Genomic DNA, 23,438 nt, shown 5'->3' with positions numbered 1-23,438 from the left:
TTCCTAAGAGAATTTATTTTACTCTAAAAGGAGCATAGATCAGGCATCTATTTTAGGAGGATAAACCCATTATCAGTCTCATTCTGGAAACATAAGGCAATATCTTGTACAAAGGAAAAAGTACTGAGAAGGAAAAAAATCATAGGACTTGTCATTGAGAGTCTATTATGTTGATATTAAAACCCTTTCATTATTTACTATGTTTAGTAAATCTAATGTATGTTTGTATTGTGGATATATGCATATATTGCTCTTCAGTATCAGTGAAGCAGAAGTTTTAGTATGTCCTCTTTCTTCCAAGACATGGGCAGATATAGGTGATATGTTTTACTAGAGGAAAGTAAATTTTTCCATATATAAGAAGAAAGTATGTAAATGAATTTAGCTAAAATTATTGGAATGCAAACATTTTAAAAGTTTGTGTATTTCTAGAAATGTTTAAACACCCCATAATATGTCATTGCCTATCAGTAAAGGTCATGTGTCTGGCTCATAATCAGGACACACAGTCTGAGTCCTTCCATAGCTGCCTTGGGTCTGTGACACACATTTGGAAGAGAGCCTGTGTGCAGTCTGTGGTCACAACACTGAGAAAAGCTAATTGGGTCCAATTTGGTTACTTGGCTTCCTAGAAATTAATGCTGCATTTGACTTCAATGCCATCTAGTTCCACAGCTCCAGTTTCACCTTCAGTTGCCTCAACATATAATAAATAACATAAATATTCTCATAAGGTTTCCAAAGTCCAAATTAGCCCTATTTTCATTTAGTTTAGACTCCTCAAAATACAAGTCAGTATATATTTTATAGTATCAATATATCTTTTATAGGACACTGGAAGGAAAGAGTAAGCTTTGAGTGTTGGATTGAGGAGTAAAAAAATAAGTTAGCTTCCTAACATAGATGCCTGATCTTTGCTCCTTTTAGATTAATTCAATAATTCAATTGTTTATGCCAGCTTACAAATAGGTTCAGTAACTAATACTAAAAAAAAAAATGAGACACAACTAAAGAAATACTCTTCTCCAAAATTTACTTGTCTTATTCTCAAGGTCTCAGGAAAACAAAGACAGAAACCAAGTATCCTTTCACAGAGAGCAGAATTAAAGTCATGTGTAAATAATTGGGGTTTTTTTTTGCTGCAAAAAGCTTTATTGTTTCCATTTGGTCCAAGGCTTGGGAGAGGGCCCCAGGGCGGTTAAAAAGCTGCCTAGTGGCTGCAGAGACGGGCTTCAGGCAGAAGCCCTGACACCAGGGTGGCTCCTCAAAGGCCTCTGGGCTCTGGAGGCTCCTAGTTATGCTTGAGGGTGAGCCTTTCAAAGAGATACTGGCCGAGCCCAGCCTGGGACCAGCCAGCCTGTGGAGGTTAGTCGGGTGGTCGCCATCTGCTTGATGGGTTTCAACTGCTCCTGCAGGAAGCGGCTCTCCAGGAAGTCACAGGGGTGCGTGTCTGCGGGCAGAACTCAGGGCTTGCGGGCCCGCAAGGGCCTGGCTCAGGCTCTTCTCCATGAGAATGGCGGCTTCCATAGCGTCCTGGGTTTTACCCCACTCATCTTGGGACGGCTTCTGCACGTCCTGAAAGAAGGTAGTGTCGTGGCACTGGTTTTGCATCTTCAAGAGACTGTCAGTATCCTCATGCCTCTCCTTGGACAATTCGCAGAAAAAGTGGCCCATGCCGTCCCGAGCCACATCCTCGCGGTGGAAATAGAAGCCCAGAGAGAAGTAGGTGTAGGAGGACCCAGATGCAGGTTGACCAGGAGGTTGGCGGCGGCCTCCACCTCAGCGGAATAATTCTGAGGAATCTGGGAGCTCGTGGCTGATCAGTAATAAGGAGTTAAGCTCAAAAAATGGTGTTGGCTGGTCCCAAAAGCTGAGGATGGCTGAGTGGCTGTTTCCAAAAGCTGCGACTGGAAAAAAGGGTTGGAGGATGGTTGAGGCTGGAGCAAGGGGCGTCCCTGGGTCTGTTCTGTCCAAACACCATTGAAGCAAAAGACAGATCCGGGGGACGGCTGAATGCACTGCTGTAAGCAATACTTTATTGTTGTTCTCTAGGGATCTTTTATTGTTAAAAAGCAACAGATTCTATAAATGATAGTATTATTTTCAGATTAGCTCATAATCTACTATTTAGAATTGTTGCTTACAACTACAAATCAAAAACATACAATAGATTCACAAAACCAAAAAGAACATAAGTGTAATAGAATTGTTGCTTACAGGTTTGAATATATTAAGCTCCCCACAATGTGACATTGTTTTCCTCTATTTAGTAGAGCCCAGAGTTCGCTTAAAACTCAAGAAACAAATGATTAATAGTTCAATGATACCATGAATTATAAAAATGTAAAACTATTAAATTATTTTCATAATTATATAGTGATAACAAGTAATGATTGAAGTAACTAGCAAAGGTCTTGCTGTAACCTATTTTAATAATAGATATCATTGAATACTATAGAATGTTTGAAATAATTGCTCAAGATCAAATTAACAGTGCCCCATCATCTCACTTGTCTGTTCTGATATAATGTGACCGTCACATTGCTAAGAAATCTTGCATGATGCAAAAAAAATGTTTTCAAGGGAAAAAATCCCTGGAGTTTCTAGTGAACAACATTATTGTTTCTGAAGGAATTTAGAGTATTTCCTAAACCCCATACTTTTCTTTTGTTTTTTACTTAGTCATCCTCAATTTATGTCCATTCTGAATTAATGAAGTATGACTAAAAAAAGAGTTCAATGATTCTGATAATCCACAGACTATATAGAATACTATAAATCCGAGCAGAAAATGAACATATAATGCAAGGATGTTGTAAGGGAGCTCTATTATTTACATTACTGCTTCAGTTACTAAGTAACATTTTAAGTAAAAAACAAACAAAAAACAACAACCAAAAAACCAGAATACAGTAAAAGATTATTCAGGAAAAGTGTAGGGAAGTAATTTAGTTACTGTGCATTTTCTGAAATATAAACTGTACTTTAAAAATAAAGCTCTATGACAAATAATTTACCCAATGCATTTGGTATCCAATAGTATCCAGTATTGCTATTCATTGAACTTAAGGTATTATCAAACTCCTTCAGAACATTTTAAAATTTGGCTGTACAATGGATTATACTTAAAAAATAATAATAGTTATGTGTATGTGTTAGGAAAAATAAAGCTCTAATGTAAATGACCTTAAAAATCACGTCTACTAGAAGGAAAAAGAAACACAGTGTGTTCAATATTGATGTAAATAACCAAACACAAATCTCATATCTTGAATTACCTCATGTTATTACAAAACCTAAAATGAAATTTTTGCTCAGAATTCAAGTTTTCGACTCATCCTACATAATATGGCACCTTGGTAACACTAATATGGTAAAACTAGATAATTGTAAAGAGAAATAAGATGATTGTTAGAAAGGTTGTTCTCTGAATAAACTTTAGAAAAACTATTTCTTAGATACTCAGTTTGCTTTTCATTTCAATTTCTCTAGAAAATTATGTTAGTGACTATTACATTTTATTATTTTTAGCAACATTCCTCACAACTATATTTGAAGGTTGGTTAGCATGACTTACTCCATTTCTGCAGAGAGAGCTGAAGCAAAGAGAGCAAGCTCAGAACAGAATTGAGCTCAATACTCACAACTGTAGCTTGTGTTTTCAATCTGCTGCTTAGCCTCTAGGTCATTAGATCTTATATCTAATGTTTCCCCTGCCTTAGTATATTTAATTGATAACTGAACATGTTGCTTTGCCTACTATCACTATGAATCTTTTGTCAGCAGCATGAAATAGGCAAACATATCTCCTTATAAACAGGTTTTAGTCCAAGAAATAATTAGGTTATAAATGATAGGGATGGAAAAATGACAACTGTTACATCAGATAGATAAAGAATACATTTTAAGTAGAAAAATCTCTCTTAAGGAAAGGAGAAAATAATGTGTCATGGATACTAAAAAAAGAAAGGGACCTTTAGTTTCTTACAGGGTATATGTGCCAAGAAGAAAGGCATATCAAAAACTGAGCAAATATTTAAATTATATCTCAATAAGTCTGTTTAAAAATGAAACCACAAATTTACATGAAAATCAGCAAGAGGAAACAGAACACTTTTCAGCACTGTGGAAAACTTCACCTTAAGCTACAAATCAGCTTGAAGTACTTGGGTAAATTGAGATGACTTTCACAGCCAGTGGCAGCCATACAGGTGTATGTCAGAGGGGAAGAGATATATCTGTCTAGTCTCCACCGATCTCATGATTTGCCTAATTTCTGGGATGTCTACCTGATGCATAGGTTTGGTCTTTTGACAAACTTCCTGTATGCCTGGACCTTAACTGCTGTCAGTATTCATAATGTGCCTAATCAGAGATTTTCCTGGTTGGTTACTAATTAGGACCTTAGTAAATTGCCTGCCTTGTCCCCTCCTGATCTCATGTGATTCTTCTTCCTAGAGAGTCCTACCTGCTGAGACAAAGATTCAACCTATCCTTCTGGCTCAACTGATAAAAATACATTCAAGGTAAGTTGACTCATTGTCTTCCTGTTTATCTTCTGAAGAAAGGCCAACCTAGTAAATAAATAATTAAAAGCAAACACAGGTTTGTTAGAAACACTTTTCCCTCACTTGGTGGTGGTTAAATTTGGAAGATAGCCTTGCTGTTTCAGAGATCTTAGCATCATATAAAACCAATTCACCAAAAGCACAAGCAAAACAAAAACTACAAGGAGATGGAAATGATTTTTTTAAAATGTGTGTTTAGTTTTTGTTGACTCATCTGAGAGATTTGGATGAAAATTGCAAGCATAGATTTCAGTTGTTTTTGATCCTCTTGTCATATTTTCACTCAAAGCTTCACACGGAATGCAACTACGTATCTGCTATGGTCTGAATGTGTCGTGTGAAAATTCATAGTACTTTTTCATGTGAGTAGCCCCTCTTATACTTCGGACATTTACATTAGGCATCATGATGTTCCTGTTACTTATGCAAGTACTTTACAATAAAAGGCGATACTATTGTACACATTTTATTTTAGGTTGATTTTTCTCCCTAAATCCATGTGATTCCTCACTTATTCCCAAAACAAAATATAGTGTCTGATTTGTTGACAATTTTTGTTGGCAATTTCAAAAAGAATAAGAGGTGATATCCTACTGGCAAGATTTTCACCTAGTCTATTATTTAATAGACTAGGTGAGTTACTACTACTCACAGTTGGTCCACTCAATGACCAGCAAGCTACCGTGCAGGCCACCCTATGCCAAACAGCTAGCAAGACAGGAACACAACCCCACCCATTAGCAGAGAGGCTGCCTAAAATCATAATAAGGTCAGAGACACCCCAAAACACACCCCCAGACGTGGACCTGCCCACCAGAGAGACAAGATCCAGTCTCATCCACCAGAACACAGGCACTAGTGCCCTCCACCAGGAAGCCTACACAACCCACTGAAACAACCTTAGCCATTGGGGGCAGACACCAAAAACAATGGGAACACGAACCTGCAGCCTGCAAAAAGGAGACCCCAAACACAATAAGTTAAGCAAAATGAGAAGACAAAGAAACACACAGCAGATGAAGGAGCGAGGTAAAAACCCACCAGACCAAACAAATGAAGAGGAAATAGGCAGTTTACCTGAAAAACAGAGTAATGATGGTAAAGATGATCCAAATTCTTGGAAATAGAATGGAGAAAATACAAGAAATGTTTAACAAGGACCTAGAAGAACTAAAGACCATACAAACAATGATGAACAGAAAAATAACTGAAATTAAAAATTCTCTAGAAGGAATCAATAGCAGAATAAATGAGGCAGAAGAACGGATAAGTGACCTGGAATATAAAGTGGTGGAAATAACTACTGCCAAGCAGAATAAAGGAAAAAAAATGAAACGAATTGAGGACAGTCTTAGAGACCTCTGGGACAACACAAAATGCACCAACATTCGAATTATAGGGGTCTCAGAAGAAGAAGAGAAAAAGAAAGCATCTGAGAAAATCTTTGAAGAGATTATAGTTGAAAAGTTCCCTAATATGGGAAAGGAAATAGTTAATCAAGTCCAGGAAGTGCAGAGTCCCATTCAGGATAAATCCAAGGAGAAACATGCCAAGACACATATTAATCAAACTATCAAAAATTAAATATAAGAAAAAATATTAAAAGCAGCAAGGGAAAAACAACAAATAACATAAAAGGGATTCCCCATAAGGTTAAGAGTTGATCTTTCAGCAGAAACTCTGCAAGCCAGAAGGGAGTGGCAGGACATATTTAAAGTGATGAAAGGATGAAACCTACAACCAAGATTATGCAATCCAGCAAGGATCTCATTCAGATTCGACAGAGAAATTAAACCTTTACAGACAAGCAAAAGCTAAGAGAATTCAGCACCACCAAAACAGCTTTACGACAAATGCTAAAGGAACTCCTCTAGGCAGGAAACACAAGAGAAGGAAAAGACCTACAATAACAAACCCAAAACAATTAAGAAAATGATAATAGGAACATACATATTGATAATTACCTTAAATGTAAATGGATTAAATGCTCCAACCAAAAGACATAGACTGGTTGAATGGATACAAAAACAAGACCCGTATATATGCTATCTACAAGAGACCCACTTCACACCTAGGGACACATACAGACTGAAAGTGAAGGGATGGAAAAAGACATTCCATGCAAATGGAAATCAAAAGAAAGCTGGAGTAGCAATTCTCACATCAGACAAAATAGACTTTAAAATAAAGACTATTACAAGAGACAAAGAAGGACACTACATAATGATCAAGGGATCAATCCAAGAAGAAGATATAACAATTGTAAATATTTATTCACCCAACATAGGAGCACCTCAATACATAAGGCAAATGCTAACAGCCATAAATGAGGAAATTGAGAGTAACACAATCATAGTAGGGGACTTTAACATCCCACTTTTACCAATGGACAGATCATCCAAATTGAAAATAAATAAGGAAACACAAGCTTTAAATGATACAGTAAACAAGATGGACTTAATTGATATTTATAGTACATGCCATCCAAAACAACAGAATACACTTTCATCTCAAGTGCTCATGGAACATTCTGCAAGATAGATCATATCATGGGTCACAAGTCAAGCCTTGGTAAATTTAAGAAAATTGAAATTGTATCAAGCATCTTTTCTGACCACAATGCTATGAGACTATATATCAATTACAGGAAAGAAAACTGTAAAAAATACAAGCACATGGAGACTAAACGATATGCTACTAAATAACCAAGAGATCACTGAAGAAATCAAAGAGGAAATCAAAAAATACCTAGAAACAAATGACAATGAAAACACGATGATCCAAAACCTAGGCGATGCAGCAAAAGCAGTTCTAAGAGGGAAGTTTATAGCAATACAATCCTACCTCAAGAAACAAACATCTCAAATGAACAACCTAACCTTGCACCTAAAGCAATTAGAGAAAGAACAAAAAACCTCCAACGTTAGCAGAAGGAAAGAAACCATAAATATCAGACCAGAAATTAATGAAAAAGAAATGAAGGAAAGAGTGGCAAAGAGGAATAAAACTAAAAGCTGGTTCTTTGAGAAGATAAACAAAATTGATAAACCATTAGCCAGACTTATCAAGAAAAAAAGGGGGAAAACTCAAATCAATAGAATTAGATATGAAAAATGAGAAGTAACAACTGACACTGCAGAAATACAAAGGATCATGAGAGATTACTACAAGCAACTATATGCCAATAAAATGGACAACCTGGAAGAAATGGACAAATTCTTAGAAAAGCACAACCTTCCAAGACTGAACCAGGAAGAAATAGAAAATATAAACAGACCAATCACAAGCACTGAATTTGAGACTCTGATTAAAAATCTTCCAGCAAACAAAAGCCCAGGACCAGATGGCTTCACAGGCGAATTCTATCAAACATTTAGAGAAGAGCTAACACCTATCCTTCTCAAACTCTTCCAAAATATAGCAGAGGGAAGAACACTCCAAGCTCATTCTACGAGGCCACCATCACCCTGATACCAAAACCAGACAAAGATGTCAGAAGGAAAGAAAACTACAGGCCAATATCACTGATGAACATAGATGCAAAAATCCTCAACAAAATACTAGCAAATTGAATCCAACAGCACATTAAGAGGACCGTACACTGGCCTTTCTCACCTTCTGAGATGGCCCACACTCTGTCTGTGGAGTGTGTTTCTCTCTAAATAAATCTACTTATCTATCACTTTGTCTCTCACTGAATTCTTTCTGCGATGTGACATCAAGAACCTGAGCTTCATTAAGTTCTGAAACCAGGTGTGTGATCTCAGTTGGAAGACTGTGGGTTTTGGCCAGGTCTAAGTCCCAGCCTCATGGGTTCAAGTCACAATCCAGGTTTTGGCCAGGTTCAAGTCCTAGCCACGTGGGTTCAAGTCCCAATCTGAGTTTTGGCTGTGTTTGAGTCCCAGTCCGAGGTGCATGGTTTCAACTGGGTTATCTCCACCTTGTCCTTTTTTTTTTCTTTTTCTGGGGGGCCGAGCTGCACGGCATGTGAGATCTTAGTTCCCCCAGCCAGGGATGGAACCCATGCCTGCTGTGGTGGAAGCGAGAAGTCCTTAACCACTGGACCACCAGGGAAGTCCCTCCACCTTTGTCCTTGACAAGACTATCTCACAATTCTTTAGAGGTAGAAGTTGCAGAAAACTGATAGTAATGCAAACAATTTCTGTCCATAGAAATACAAATTGTATCTAGTAAAATGCAAGTAATTGTAAACCTATGAATATTGCCCAGTTTTGCATACATTTGCAAATTTATTTCAGCATCCCTATCTGACTGTGAAGGTGGTATGTTGAGTTCTTGTCTGAACTAGTTGTAATATCTTACTGGGTCCATGAAAAAAAAAAAAGGATCATATACCATAATCAAGTGGAGTTTATCCCAGGCATGCAAGGATTCTTCAATATACACCAATCAATCAATGTGATACACCATATTAACAAATTGAAGGAGAAAAACCATATGATCATCTCAATAGATGCAGAAAAAGCTTTCAGCAAATTCAACACCCATTTATGATAACAGCCCTGCAGAAAGTAGGCATAGAGGGAACTTTCCTCAACATAATAAAGGCCATATATGACAAACCCACAGCCAACATCGTTCTCAATGGTGAGAAACTGAAACCATTTCCACTAAGATCAGGAACAAGACAAGGTTGTCCACGCTCACCACTGTTATTCAACATAGTTTTGGACGTTTTAGGCACAGCAATCAGAGAAGAAAAAGAAATTAAAGGAATCCAAATTGGAAAAGAAAAAGTAAAGCTGTCACTGTTTGCAGGTGACATGATAGTATACATAGAGAATCCTAAAGATGGTACCAGAAAACTACTAGAGCTAATCAATGAATTTGGTAAAGTAGCAGGATACAAAATGAATGCACAGAAATCTCTTGCATTCCTCTACACTAACGATGAAAAATCTGAAAGAGAAATTCTGGAAACACTCCCATTTACCATTGCAACAAAAAGAATAAAATACCTAGGAATAAACCTACCCAAGGAGACAAAAGACCTGTATGCAGAAAACTGTAAGACACTGATGAAAGAAATTAAAGATGATACAAACAGATGGATAGATATACTATGTTCCTGGATTGGAAGAATCAACATTGTGAAAATGACTCTACTACCCAAAGCAATCTACAGATTTAATGCAATCCCTATCAAACTACCACTGGCATTTTTCACAGAACTAGAAAAATAAATTTCACTGCTTTTATGGAAACATAAAAGGCCCCGAATAGCCAAAACAATCTTGAGAAAGAAAAGCGGAGCTGGAGGAATCAGGCTCCCTGACTTCAGACTATACTACAAACCTACAGTAATCAAGACACTATGATACTGGCACAAAAACAGAAATATAGATCAATGGAATAGATAGAAAGCCCAGAGACAAACTCACGCACATATGGTCACCTTATTTTTGATAAAGGAGGCAAGAATATACAATGGAGAAAATACAGCATCTTCAATAAGTCATGCTTGGAAAACTGGAGAGCTACATGTAAAAGAATGAAATTAGAACACTCCCTAACACCATACACAAAAATAAACTCAAAATGGATTAAAGCCCAAAATGTAAGGCCAGACACTGTAAAACTCTTAGAAGAAAACCTAGGCAGAACACTCTATGACATAAATCACAGCAAGATCCTTTTTGACTCACCTCCCAGAGAAATGGAAATAAAAACAAGGATAAACAAATTCGACCTAATGAAACTTAAAAGCTTTTGCACAGCAAAGGAAACCATAAACAAGATGAAAAGACAACCCTCAGAATGAGAGAAAATATTTGCAAATGAAGCAACTGACAAAGCATTAATCTCCACAATTTACAAGCAGCTCGTGCAGCTCAATATCAAAAAAACAAAAAACCCAATCCAAAAATGGGCAGAAGACTTAAATAGACATTTCTCCAAAGAAGATACACAGATTGCCAACAAACACATGAAAGAATGCTCAACATCACTAATCATTAGAGAAATGCAAATCAAAACTACAATGAGGTATCACCTCACACCAGTCAGAATGGCCATCATCAAAAACTCTACAAACAATAAATGCTGGAGCGGGTGTGGAGAAAAGGGAACTCTCTTGCACTGTTGGTGGGAATGTAATTTGATACAGCCACTACCGAGGACAGCAGGGAGGTTCCTTAAAAAGCTAAAAATAGAACTACCATATGACCCAGCAATCCCACTACTGGGCATATACTCTGAGAAAACCATAATTCAATAAGAGTCATGTACTACAGTGTTCATTGCAGCTCTATTTACAATAGCCAGGACATGGAAGCAACCTAAGTGTCTATCGACAGATGAATGGATAAAGAAGATGTGGCACGTATATACAATGGAATATTACTCAGCCATAAAAAGGAACGAAATTGAGTTATTTGTAGTGAGGTGGATGGGCCTAGAGAGTCTGTCATACAGAGTGAAGTAAGTCAGAAAGAGAAAAACAAATGCCGTATGGTAACACATATATACGGAATCTAAAAAAAAAAAAAAGGTTCTGAAGCACCTAGGTGCACGACAGGAATAAAGACGGAGCGGTAGAGAATGGACTTGACGACACGGGGAGGGGGAAGGGTAAGCTGGGACAAAGTGAGAGAGTGGCGTGGATTTATATATACTACCAAATGTAAAGTAGATAGCTAGTGGGAAGCAGCCGCATAGCACAGGGAGATCAGCTCTGCAGTTTCTGATCACCTAGAGGTGTGGGATAGGGAGTGTGGGATGGAGACACAAGAGGGAGGAGATATGGGGATATATGTATATGTATAACTGATTCACTGTGTTATAAAACAGAAACTAATACACCATTGTAAAGCAATTATACTCCAATAAAGATGTTAAAAAAAGAAAGATGTAACTTCATAATATTCACACCTATGTAAACAAAATTAAGCAAAATATTCAATAATTCTATGTACTTGTCAACATTCTGTATCATGAGTGTGATAAATATGAAATTAAGAAGTACTAAGTGAGGTATTAAAATGCCTTGTTATTTCAAAAAGCCAATCTCTTCATCTCGTATTCCCAGATAATATTGAAAAATTCTGCCACTCTTTTATTTCAGCATTTATTTTAGCCCCAAAGAGGAAGATAATTGCTGATAAAGAAAAATCAATATAGAATGAAGCAACATATTGGCTGTACAATACATAAAAATTCATTACATATGTTTAAACACTTTGAAATGGCTAGTTTGCAGTAAGATTCTATCTGAAAGGGCTGGCAAGCTGACTACTATAGCATTGTAGATTAACTGGCAAATTGAACGTTAAAAAAGAATGAGACCTAGGGAAAGTAAGACTTGATCGATGTGTGTGTTTGCTTGGGAGATTTAAGTAAAAGTTAAGAAAAACACACAGTTGGGCATTACAATAGTGGTCCCTAAACAGCTTAGGGATTTGAGAGTACTGGAAGCCAAAAGGACAGCAGAATATGGATAGATATGTGAGATATAGTTTTTTATAGATAGATTCCTTGGTAAGTGTTGAATACTGATTGATTTGAGAAGAATGAAAAAATTAAGTATATCTTATCTGCTGCTGTTACTGAGTCTCATGCTAGGTATCCTAGGAGATTATAGATGCTATGAAGTCATACTCATAAACCTACTAGGTTTAAATGTACAAAACCTATTCTTTGAATCTCTAGTCTTGGCATTGGGTAATTAAGATATGCACAGAAAAACTCTGTATACTGAATACATTATTTTCATATTATTTAAACCTCTTTGGTAAACAAAGGAAACATTAGATCATAAAAATAAAACAATGAAGTACACACATATTGCAGTCTAGTCTTAGTTGGAAAGTAAATAGGCACAGAAGACCAAGATATTATCCATGAAATAAGAAATTAGGCAATAAATATAATTGATAACTCAATTTCAAATAAAAGCCTAACTCAAAATTTAAGAAACGAGTATATTCTACAAAATAAAAAATAGAAGACTTCCCCCAGCACTGATTTGTTCTTCTAAACAAATTATTTTATGCAAGTTTGGTTTTCAGCATTCCTAGCTGACATTCTGGAGTAAAAATTATTTTTACTTTATAACACATATATACTCTCATTTCCCTTAAAATACGTGTTACTTTGTGGAATAGTTCGTTGAGTGGTATAAGGGAATATGGCAGCATTTTTTTCATGTTCTCTCATACTGTTCAAATTAACCAGCAAAATATTTATTGTGTGTTTACGTGCTGGCTTTATGAAAGAGTCAAATGAAATGAGTGACCTGATTCCTACCTACAAGGAACATGTAATTTAATTCTGTTGATAAACTACATATGAATAAAATAAAGTCCTAAACTATCTAGGGAAACAATCATAAGACAGGGTATGTATTAAAATAGTACTGATAAAACAGTACAAACAAGAAGTATAGTAGGAGTTTGGAGACAGAAGGCGGAATAACAGGTGCCCTATAAATGCCTGCTGAAAGGAACTAATTAATTCAGTCAGTAACATTTAATGAGAAACTACTGTATACTGATCTACATACTAGAAATTCAAAGATGAAGAAATCCAGGGCTTTGCCAGTAGTAACCAAGAGATTTTAAGCCGAGGTACCTTGGTTTTTAGCCTAGATGCATTAGATGTTCAGAGCATGATTGACTGCTTCCCAAATCATCAATTAATTGACAAGGGTCAATAGTTTTAAAGAAGGCATCAAAAGAAAAGAACAAGCTTTTAGCTTATTCTTCAGGAGTTCTAAGCTATAGTTATCAATAATCAGGTTTTTTTCATGGAAATTATGAACTCTAAAAATATGAAAATGAAATAAAATAATTACCTCCCCTGAAGAATTTGATTAGGTGGATCATGATGTATAAAAACATATTCATGCCTGCTCTAGACAAACTGTATCCTAAGGGAAGTAGACTTATCACATTAAAACAGATTTCTTCTATTCATTAAAATTGGTTACTTGTTAATATCACTAAATACTTTCCATATTACATGTAGTTTATAAAAATGCATTTTCAGGCTGCATTGCTGAATTTGCATGAATTATTTATAAAGCAGAAAAGTTTTGCCCATATTCTTATCATCACAGGTTTTGTGCATGTAACCTGCTATTGATTGCCAGCAAATAAGGATTTAAACAATTAAAAATGAAGGGTAATTTAGGTAAATACCCTAAAACATCAATGGTCTTTAAAAACATAAAATATCACATGAATGAATTTTTTTTTTTTTTTTTTTTGCCGTATGTGGGCCTCTCACTGTTGTGGCCTCTCCCGTTGCGGAGCACAGGCTCCGGACGCGCAGGCTCAGCGGCCATGGCTCACGGGCCCAGCCGCTCTGCGGCAGGTGGGATCTTCCCGGACCAGGGCATGAACCCGTGTCTCCTGCATGGGCAGGCGGACTCTCAACCACTGCGCCACCAGGGAAGCCCTGAATGAATATTTTTTAGATGATTTTTTTTTCTGGTTCCATTCCATCCTTATTTTGAAATGAAAGAGCAATCAAGAAATGTATGAAAATATTTCTATTTTAAACTAATTTATTAAAAATAAGGAAGTGTGACAAAAGACATAGCAACTAATTGAATTATGCTGAAGATACGTGCCTCCCAATTTCATTGAGCTGCAGCTATTTATTTATAAGATTGTTTCATAATCACAACTTGAAAATTCATTTTTGGAGTTAAGACTATCTCACTGTAAACATTATTTATTTATTATTTTATTATTATGTAATATTCATTTCTTGAGATAACTTAGGCCTTTTCCCTACCAAGTTAAACATGATATAAGTATATTTAATTTTTTGTTTCTTTTTCCCAGATGCCCTTTTCTAGATCAAGATGTCTTTTGACCAAATTGAAATTAAATGAAATTATCAGTGTGTTAACTTTTCAAACTATATGACCGATACAATTTGACTATATCTAAAAATGACTTCAGAAAAAATATTCATTTCCATGAGAAGGTTTTGTGTAAGGTCTATGATAATGGACGGCTATTTCAAACAGAATATTTTCATATTAGATAATTTTTGCTCAATTTCAAATCTCTTCCAGAAAAAAAAATTACCTGATATTACCTGACACTTGACTCAACTTTAGCAAACCCTTTCTAAGCAATGCTTGAGATATATGTGTATATATATATATATATTCTCTCTCTCTCTCTGTCTCTCTGTCTCTCTTCTTTTTTAGACTACAGGGAGTTAAAGGTAAAGCAAAAGAGAACTTGACTCAGTGGAAATAGGAATTTATTGCATTAAGAAGTTAATGGATATATCCATTCCTTTGTAACCAACTGTGTTAATGATAGTTACAAAATAAACTTGTATAAATGGATCAATGGGTGATTAAATGAGAATTCTTTTTTCTTCATGTTGAAGCAATACCTTAGGAAAAACACTGTGTAAAAGCAGAGAGGACAGGAATAAATTCGGAGATTAAATTAAACTAATTATTTTTCTCTCCATCTTTAATTTCTCCAGTTAAACAATAAGCAGGGAGACAAAGCATCCAAGAGTAACAAAGTTAGCATATAAAACAATGATAGGTGATTCTGAGATAAAAAGTTCAGAAAAGATAATAGAGAAGCTCAGAAAAGATCTGGGACAGTTCAAAAGTATATACAGTAGCAGAAATCAATCAAATGGATGAAACAATGAGATAATTCATTTTCTTGTACAAAGTGAGCTAAATGAAGGTAAGTTGGCTGAAATTACCATGCAAACAAAAAGTAAATGCATATTTGAAATAATAATGAAAATATGAAGAAAGCCAGGATGGAAATAATCAAAATAAGTGTGCTATGATTCAGCAAGTTATTTTTGTAACCTTAATTAGCAGGTCAATTCAAATGAGTAGAGTTTTACACAGTTAAAACTTGAGAAGGGGGCTTCCCTGGTGGCGCAGTGGTTGAGAGTCCACCTGCCGATGCAGGGGACACGGGTTCATGCCCTGGTCCGGGAGGATCCCACATGCCGCAGAGCGGCTGGGCCCGTGAGCCATGGCCGCTGAGCCTGCGCGTCCGGAGCCTGTGCTCCGCAAAAAAAAAATTGGGAAGGTACAGTATCTTCCAAAAGAATCCAGTCAAACCAGTGAAAGGAATTTAAGAGGCAGAAAAGATTTCTACAATGTGTAGCCTCATCAGTCTCCTAAAATGGCAGATCTAGATATAGCTCCTCTAGCATTTTTAGTAAACCAATTCATTTACTAACATTTTTTGGCTTGGTACATGAGGTAGTTGTAAAATTATTTGTAAAAATGTAGTAAAGGAACACTTAGTCTATGATATGTGCCGAAATTACATAAGAAGTTGAAGAACAATGAAAAAAGTAACTAATAACCATGAAATGAGCATATACAGCAAAAGAATATTAACATAATTCATTAGCAATACACTAATATGGGTTGAGAACACATTGAAGGAGTGTAATTAAGAATAGATATTAAAGTAGCCATTATAACACATTAACACATTTTGGCTAACAGATTGGACAGGTGGTTTGCCAGACCATTTAACACATCTAAAGAAGTAGTGTAATGGCAAATTGCCCTCATAGCAATGTTCAGTTCTACAACCTAATGCACACAGCTCAAAATGTGTGTCTTGTTTGGTACTTAAAAAATCTAAGTACATTACCCTCTAAGAAAAATCCTTAGCATTGTCACCTATCAGTTTGCATTCAACCTCATAATTCGCAATTTCCAGGAATTGTACCCGTGACCATCTGATTCCTCATCATACCTTATTTACTTACTAGGTTCGTGAAAACTGCCTCTTTGTTTCTTAGTTTTTCTTTTCTTTTCTTTTCATCTCCACCGCTAGTCCCAGAAACGTGTTTTGTAGTTCCTTGTAGTACAAAACTCAAAGTAATCAAACAATAAATTCTTGCTACATCTCTCAGTTAGACATTAAATATTTAAATAATTTGCATTTCAACCTCTGTGGGAAGGACATGAATAGGCAGGAGACATGCAACACTGATACCACCTTCTCTAGGAGCACTGCTTTCATGTGCTCTCAAAGCATGCTGGGCTACTCCTGCTGTAGCACTTCCAACACAGTATTTTAATTGTATGCTTACTTGCCCACTTCTCCCAATAAAATTTGATCTCTTTGAGGAGAGGGATTGAGTCTTATTTATCGTTGCATCTGCAGCTCCTAGCACAATACCAGACATTAGATACAACTTAATTAAATGAATAAAAGAACAATATGGATAAATTTTCAGTGCAAGTTAAAAAAAAAGGAGCTCACCAATAAAAAGTATTCTACAATTACTTCAATTGAAGGGCCATTATCAATGGTTCTTTAACTTTTAATCCTTCAAAATATAGGATTATTAAACATCTAGGGATACAATCGTGTATGACAAAGCTTTTGATCTTAAAAATTTGTGTTTAGAAATGTCACGGATTACATACTTAGAAATGATAATATTAATCAGCATTACTAAGTAGGTGTCATGAGTTCTGTTATTAAAAGATATATATATTTATGTATTATTTTTAATTTAGGGGGTTTTAGAATCCCACGTGGAATTAGTTACAGTAACTAATTAGTTTTAATTAATAAGCAAAGAGCAAAATACTCCACATGCATTTTTCCACATAAATTTTAAAAAATTATATTCACATTTTCATCCATAATAAGTTGGAGCAATAGATTTTCTCATTCAACCCACTGCCTTCAGATTGACAAGATATTATTAGTCAGATTTTATATTGAGAAAACCTGAAGTTCAGGAATATGAATTCACTGACTTCAGGTTACACAGCTAAAAAGTGTTGAAGGGGTGTGAGGCAGACAGGCCCTAAGTCTTCTGTGCTCTTAGGCAGAGTTGGGTAGAGAAGCAGTAGTAGAAATATTTTAAGAGTTTATAAAATAAAAAGCATTTGCATTTTATTTTAGTATGCACTGTGTATACTCAGGAGTCAGATTGATCTTCCTATATTGTGTTTCTTGATTAGATTGCTATATTTAATTGGGTTTTCTTTTCCAGACCAAGTGGTTATTAATTTATTCAACAAATATTTATATGGATGCTCATTCAAGCCCATGGGCTGTGTTAGTAGTTGGTAAAGAATGGTGAGCAAAACCTGCATGATCTCTGTACACTTAATAAATAATAAGAAGAAACAGGAGATAGAGAAGGAAAAAGAGGAAAAAGAAAATGGGCGTAAATAGGATAAATAGGATATTTCCTGATAAATAGGAAAGTGGGTTAGGAGCAATATGCATGAAAGGGGTGAGAAAACTAGCTTAGAATCCAAGTGATTTTCATATCATTCATATGATAGGCATAAATGTCTCGGGTGGGGCAATCAGCTTGCTTTACTCCTAACACCGCTCCCTACCCTGATGAAATCAACATTTCCTAATACTGGGTACTTCTCACAAAGGTGACCAAAGAGGAAATAAAGAGAAAAAAAATTAAACTCTTTGATCTTCCCAGGAAGGAAAACAGTTACAAGTTTTTATACTAGAAACAACTAATGTTGTTTTCATGATTTAAATTAATTTCTAATAACTTAGGCTACAAGTTTAACATGAAGAATAAAATGATTGACAGAGTAATTACTGAAATGTTTTGCATATGCTCTACTAGAATTGATATATGTGACATATTAAGGAAAAACAAAGCCAAGAGACAAAGAGGCTTCCAGGAACCTAGACTATTTCATATTATAAGAAGGTAAAAGGCAAATGGAATTTTAAAGAATGGATGATTATAAAAAGATTTCTTGATGATCTGATATTTGTTTTTGATTCATTAAGTGTCTTATAGTAATATTGATTAGTAATCTTTATATATTTGCTTAAATTTCTACAATAAATAATTTTGCTCACTTAATTTTTACTAATTCTGAGGCTCAGGTCACCTTTTCTCTCTAAAACCTTCCCAGATGGGAAATGATCTGGCTTTCCTCGACCTTTCAAGATACATTTATTCTTATCACACACTTTCTTATGTAGTGGTTATTTGTGCATCAGCCTTATATTTCTTCTCTCCCATATTAGATCATAAGCTCTGTTTGGCTCGTAGGTTTTTATCCTCCACATAACAGGTGCTCAAATAAGACTTGTTGGTTCTCTTATTCTTGCAACAAATACTTATTGAGGACCTGCTATATGCCAGGCATGAAGAAACACAATGTGTTGAACATATTCTGACATTTTCTTTAAAACTATTACACCATAATTTTGTTTGATAATATTATAGAAAATATCCCAATATTTCAAATGAGCATTTATTAAAATTCCTCTTTCCCTATAAGCCCATTTTCTATCTCTATTCTGTTTTATAGGTTCACTCAAATGTACTTTTGTTATTTTTCTTTTCTATAATATCTTTTTATTCATCTTTTGAACCAAGTCCAGGTCTCTTAATAAGAACTTCTAAATATATATTTTGCTATTAGATGTCTAAAAGTCCAGCTTTTGGTTCTTAATATAAGCAAGGAGATACCAAAATAAGAATAACAAAACAATTTTCTAATTATGAGGACTATAGTCATGATTGGAGCAAGTATATTTTATATTTGGAATTTTATGCAAAGATCACACAGCTGTCAAATCAAACTAATTCATTCTAATACTCTAGGAAATTTTTTTTCTGTTTCAACTTAAGGATATAAAATCAATTTATAATTATTGAAGTAATAGATTCTCATTGTAAAAATATTGGAAATTATGGAAAATTTTTAACAAGGTGGTTAAAGAAACATCCATTTAGCTGATCACAAGATGATATGTTCACCAATATTATCATGGAGTAAAATCATACTATGGAGATTTTAATTATCAACTGTAAATAGAGAGCATCTGTTGTGTCAGCAAAGAAATATCAATAAAATGATAAAAAAAATCATAATAATTATGTTCTTCCAAATGTGCTTTTTATAGTTCTATTAAAAGAATTCTTCTGTTACTGAAAGCTAACTTTGACTACCCATGTGAAATTTTAACAAATTTTTAATCTAAATAAAAGAGGAATAAAAAAATCCATTATAAAAATAGAAGTACGCAGATTCCAGTTATGAGTTTGGAATCTAGATTGTGGAATTGAAAGTTCGGAGGCAGGTTTAGTACAAAGCTTAAAATGAAGAGTTAATAAATCTACATGAAGCACAAAATTACTTTTTAAGAATTTGTGTTTTACCCTCTGGCTGTCTTTCAATCTCTATTATGTTCACACTGCACGCTCTGGGTATTGAATAAAAATATACACAGCCCATGCAATGAGCACATCCTAGAGCCAAGTCCAGCTGTGATATAAAGCTCAAAAGGTAGTATCATTTGGTCAAATTTTAAATGTTAAATAAATTTGAAATGATTTATTCTGAAAGTCGAAAATTTGGCCAAAAGACTATACTAAAATCTTAGCACTTGAAGAGACCATATTGAAGTAATCTCTTACCCTCTAGCCATATCCTTTACCCTTTCCCAAACCATACCAGACAGATGAATATCTATTCCAAGTGCATTTCAAAGATATTTGGGAACAACCTGGGATAACTCTTACCAGAATTTACAAACTGTAGTAAGAAATGTCTTTGTTTATTACATCCAAATTAAATTCCTTGTTCTGCAGACTAAACCAAAAGTGGTGTCATGGAAAAAAATATTGGACATGAGACTAAGAAAACATGAATTATACCTTATAACTATGTGACAAGTCAGTTAAATTCTCTGTGCCGCAGTTTCTATGCCTGTAAAACAGGGATAATAATAACAAATTTACATATTTATTATGTGAAAGGTTAAGGGACTTTACACATGCAAAAGTAGTCTGTAAACTATAAAAAACAAGCAATTATAATGGATTCTTTCTCTGGAGTAGCAATACTCCAATTCATATCACCATTTTCTCCTCTTCATAGGTCTTATTTTCTAATCCTTTCATCATCTCTGTATCTCTTCTCTGAAATCTTTTCAGTCTTTTCTCTTACATCATTATGCAATTCCACCACCCTGAACTAGACCTAAGATTTAATCAATTAGTTGGCTGAGGTCTATTTTTATTACTTATCATTCTTACTTCAATAAACATGCAAACTGCTTGCTTGAGATATAGCTGTGAACAAGACAGATAAGGTCCTGTCTACCATGGAATTTACAATATAGGGACAGGGAGAGAGTCAATAAGGAAGTGAACAAATAAGATAATTTTATATAGTATTAGTGCTGTGAAAAATAAAACGGATAAACATGAGAGGTGAGGGTGAGTAGTTTAGATGGGGTCATCAGGGTAGAAGTTTTGAGACAGTGATGTATGACCTGAGACTTGAAGAAAGAGGGGGATTAGTCAGTTGAGGATCTGGGAGAATAGTGTTCCAGAAAGAGCATCAAATGCAAATGGCTTAAGGTGGGTGTGAGCCACTGAGGCTGGGGAATAGTGAATGAGTTGTTTAAGAAAAAGCTAGAGAGAAAAGCCTGGGACCCTATCATTATGGTGTTTGAAGTCATGGTATGATGATAAGAAGGCATTGAATGTTTTTTTCTTTTTCATTGAATGGTTTTAAAGATGGAATGATGTGTTACAACGAACTAAAAAACCTACCTTCAGAGTTACCCAGTGATTTCTGAATCCTCTCAATACATTCAACTGAGTATCAGATGGGTTTCTTTTACTTTGTAAATGATCTGCAAATTGGACTTTAGGATTTTCCTTTCATCTGTGTTCAGTAAGCATTAATTAGTTGTTTATGTGATACTTTGCAATAGAGTAACGACTGACATTAAATTTAGTCAGCTTAGAGATCTATGCCATCCGTTTTGTCCTCATTCTCCAGATATGCCAAAAAAGACTGACAAATCAGTCTTGTGCTATTTCCATTTCATAGGAAGTCATGCAAAATGACAGAACCACTCTGTATGTGGATAAAACCATGTTTTATCCTACTTCTCACCTGTCATTCAATGACGAAATGATTGAATGATGTTATACGGATATTTTAAAAAACTAAAGAGGAAAGCCTAAAAGACTACCTTGTTTTTCTCAGGCTGATACAGCTACAGCTAAAAGCCCTGCTGACATCCTCTCTCTTCCCTGACCTGTGCCCCACCTATGAAAAAACAAAGCTTTCTTTCAGAGAAAAATGCAATTTACAGTGCAATAAACACTGTGTTTCTCTATTCTAAAAGAAAGACTGCTGTATCATATTGTATTGGGAATAATCAAAATAAATTAATCATCAAGAAAAAACCCCACAAGAATAAAAATTACTATTTGCATTGTTCGCCGGTAGACAAAAATGACAAAATGTGCTCCCAACTGTTAATAGTTTCTGCATAATATTTAGATAGTATTGAAAGACAACCTGAACTTGATAAGTGAAAATAGAATATCCTCCCAAATGCTTGAAAAGTATACTAGGCACTATGGATTTAGTACTATAATTGTCATGATCATATGTGGAAAACACTTACATGAAATAATTGGGGAAAAACGGAGAATATAATGCCTGCATCTGAACTGATGTACTACTAGTCCCTTGGAGCCAAGGACTGTGGATACTTTAGGGGAACAAAACTTGCCACCCCAAAATGTCTCTTTGGCATGCAGATTATTTCAAGCTGAAAACAATCAAGGCCCAAAAGACTCAGGAAGAAACTTTGACCTTCCCCCTAACTGCCTAAAAGAATTTAGATAGAGGGCCTGTTCCCAGAATAGAGCTATGACCAGAGATAGCTGCAAAGAATATGGGCTCAGTGTGATGGTGGTGGGGGGCAAAGAGGGCCTAGAGATCAGAGTCCACGCTGTGTCTCATTGTTTCTGCCTGGCCCAGTAAATATTTATTTACCAAACATTTTGCTTTTCCATCTCCATGTGAATTGCCTTCCTCCCTTTTGAAGTCCCAAACCACTACCCTCAACATCCTCTTTTGTCTTTAGCTGAAGGCAGCATTTAAGGTGGTCTCTTGGGCCATCTCAGGGAGTTAGTTTCCTGAGTATCTCTCATGTATTCAGGAGGTACACATGTTAATAAACTTCTTAACTTGTCTTTTATTCTAGGGGGTCTCAGCCAAGAACTCAGAATGGTAGAGGGAAAATTATTTTTCCTTCCTTACACAGACTACACTGTTTTAAGACATCCCTGTCTTGGCACATGCTATTTCTTCTGTCTGGAATGACCTTTGACCCTTTCCATGCTTGGCCATCTCAGAGTCATGACATAGAGCACTGCTAGATATCATGTCCTCTGTGAAGCCTGCTCTGACAGTGCCAACCATTCCCTTCTCTACAGTACTTGTGGATCTCATACTTATTCCATCACTGCCTTCATGCCATTTTATTTTCATTATTTGTCTGCATATCTCTCTCCTCTGTGAGACTGGAAGCAATTAATTAACAACAAATATAACTGAATCTTTTTTGGGTCCCCAACACCTGGCATAGTGCCTGCATACAGTAGGCATTTAGTAAACTATTACTGAACTGAGCAGTGTTAAGGAAACTACCTGCAGATACCTGAAGTTGAGGAAAATAGACGTGCTGATTTTAAAACCTTTGTTCATACTGGAAAATGGAAAATAAAAACCTTTGTTCATACTGGAAAATGAGAATCAAAGCATGTTGCCAAAATACTGTTTCTCATCCACAATCACATTTTTAATGACTCTTCTATGTTTGTTTTGTAAAAAAAAAATCTAGTGACTGATATAGTTCATTCAGAAATAATCGATATTCACCCCTTTTCGTAAAAGTGGTTTTTTCATTATTAAATCTGATTTATTGACCTGAAATTGCATAAACCACCACAGCCTTCTGCATTTTTATGATCCTGCCTTTTGCATTCTTATACTACACATTGCATGCACATGCTTTCAACTGTGTTACACTTGGTTGTCTGATTTTAAACAATTCTTCAAGATTCCCT

At 35.5% G+C, this 23,438-nt stretch overlaps 1 pseudogene; it reads right to left on the bottom strand.

Moving 5' to 3' along the window:
• Positions 1-1,291: 1,291 nt before the first annotated feature.
• The window catches only part of LOC114905864, a 35,933-nt pseudogene continuing 13,786 nt past the window's right edge, over positions 1,292-23,438 (bottom strand).

The sequence above is a fragment of the Monodon monoceros genome, unplaced genomic scaffold, assembly GCF_005190385.1.
Source record: "Monodon monoceros isolate NGI ecotype Baffin Bay Population unplaced genomic scaffold, NGI_Narwhal_1 Super_Scaffold_22, whole genome shotgun sequence".
NCBI lineage: Eukaryota > Metazoa > Chordata > Mammalia > Artiodactyla > Monodontidae > Monodon > Monodon monoceros.
Note: the sequence above shows the minus strand (reverse complement) of the source record. Positions and strands in the feature narration are given on the sequence as shown.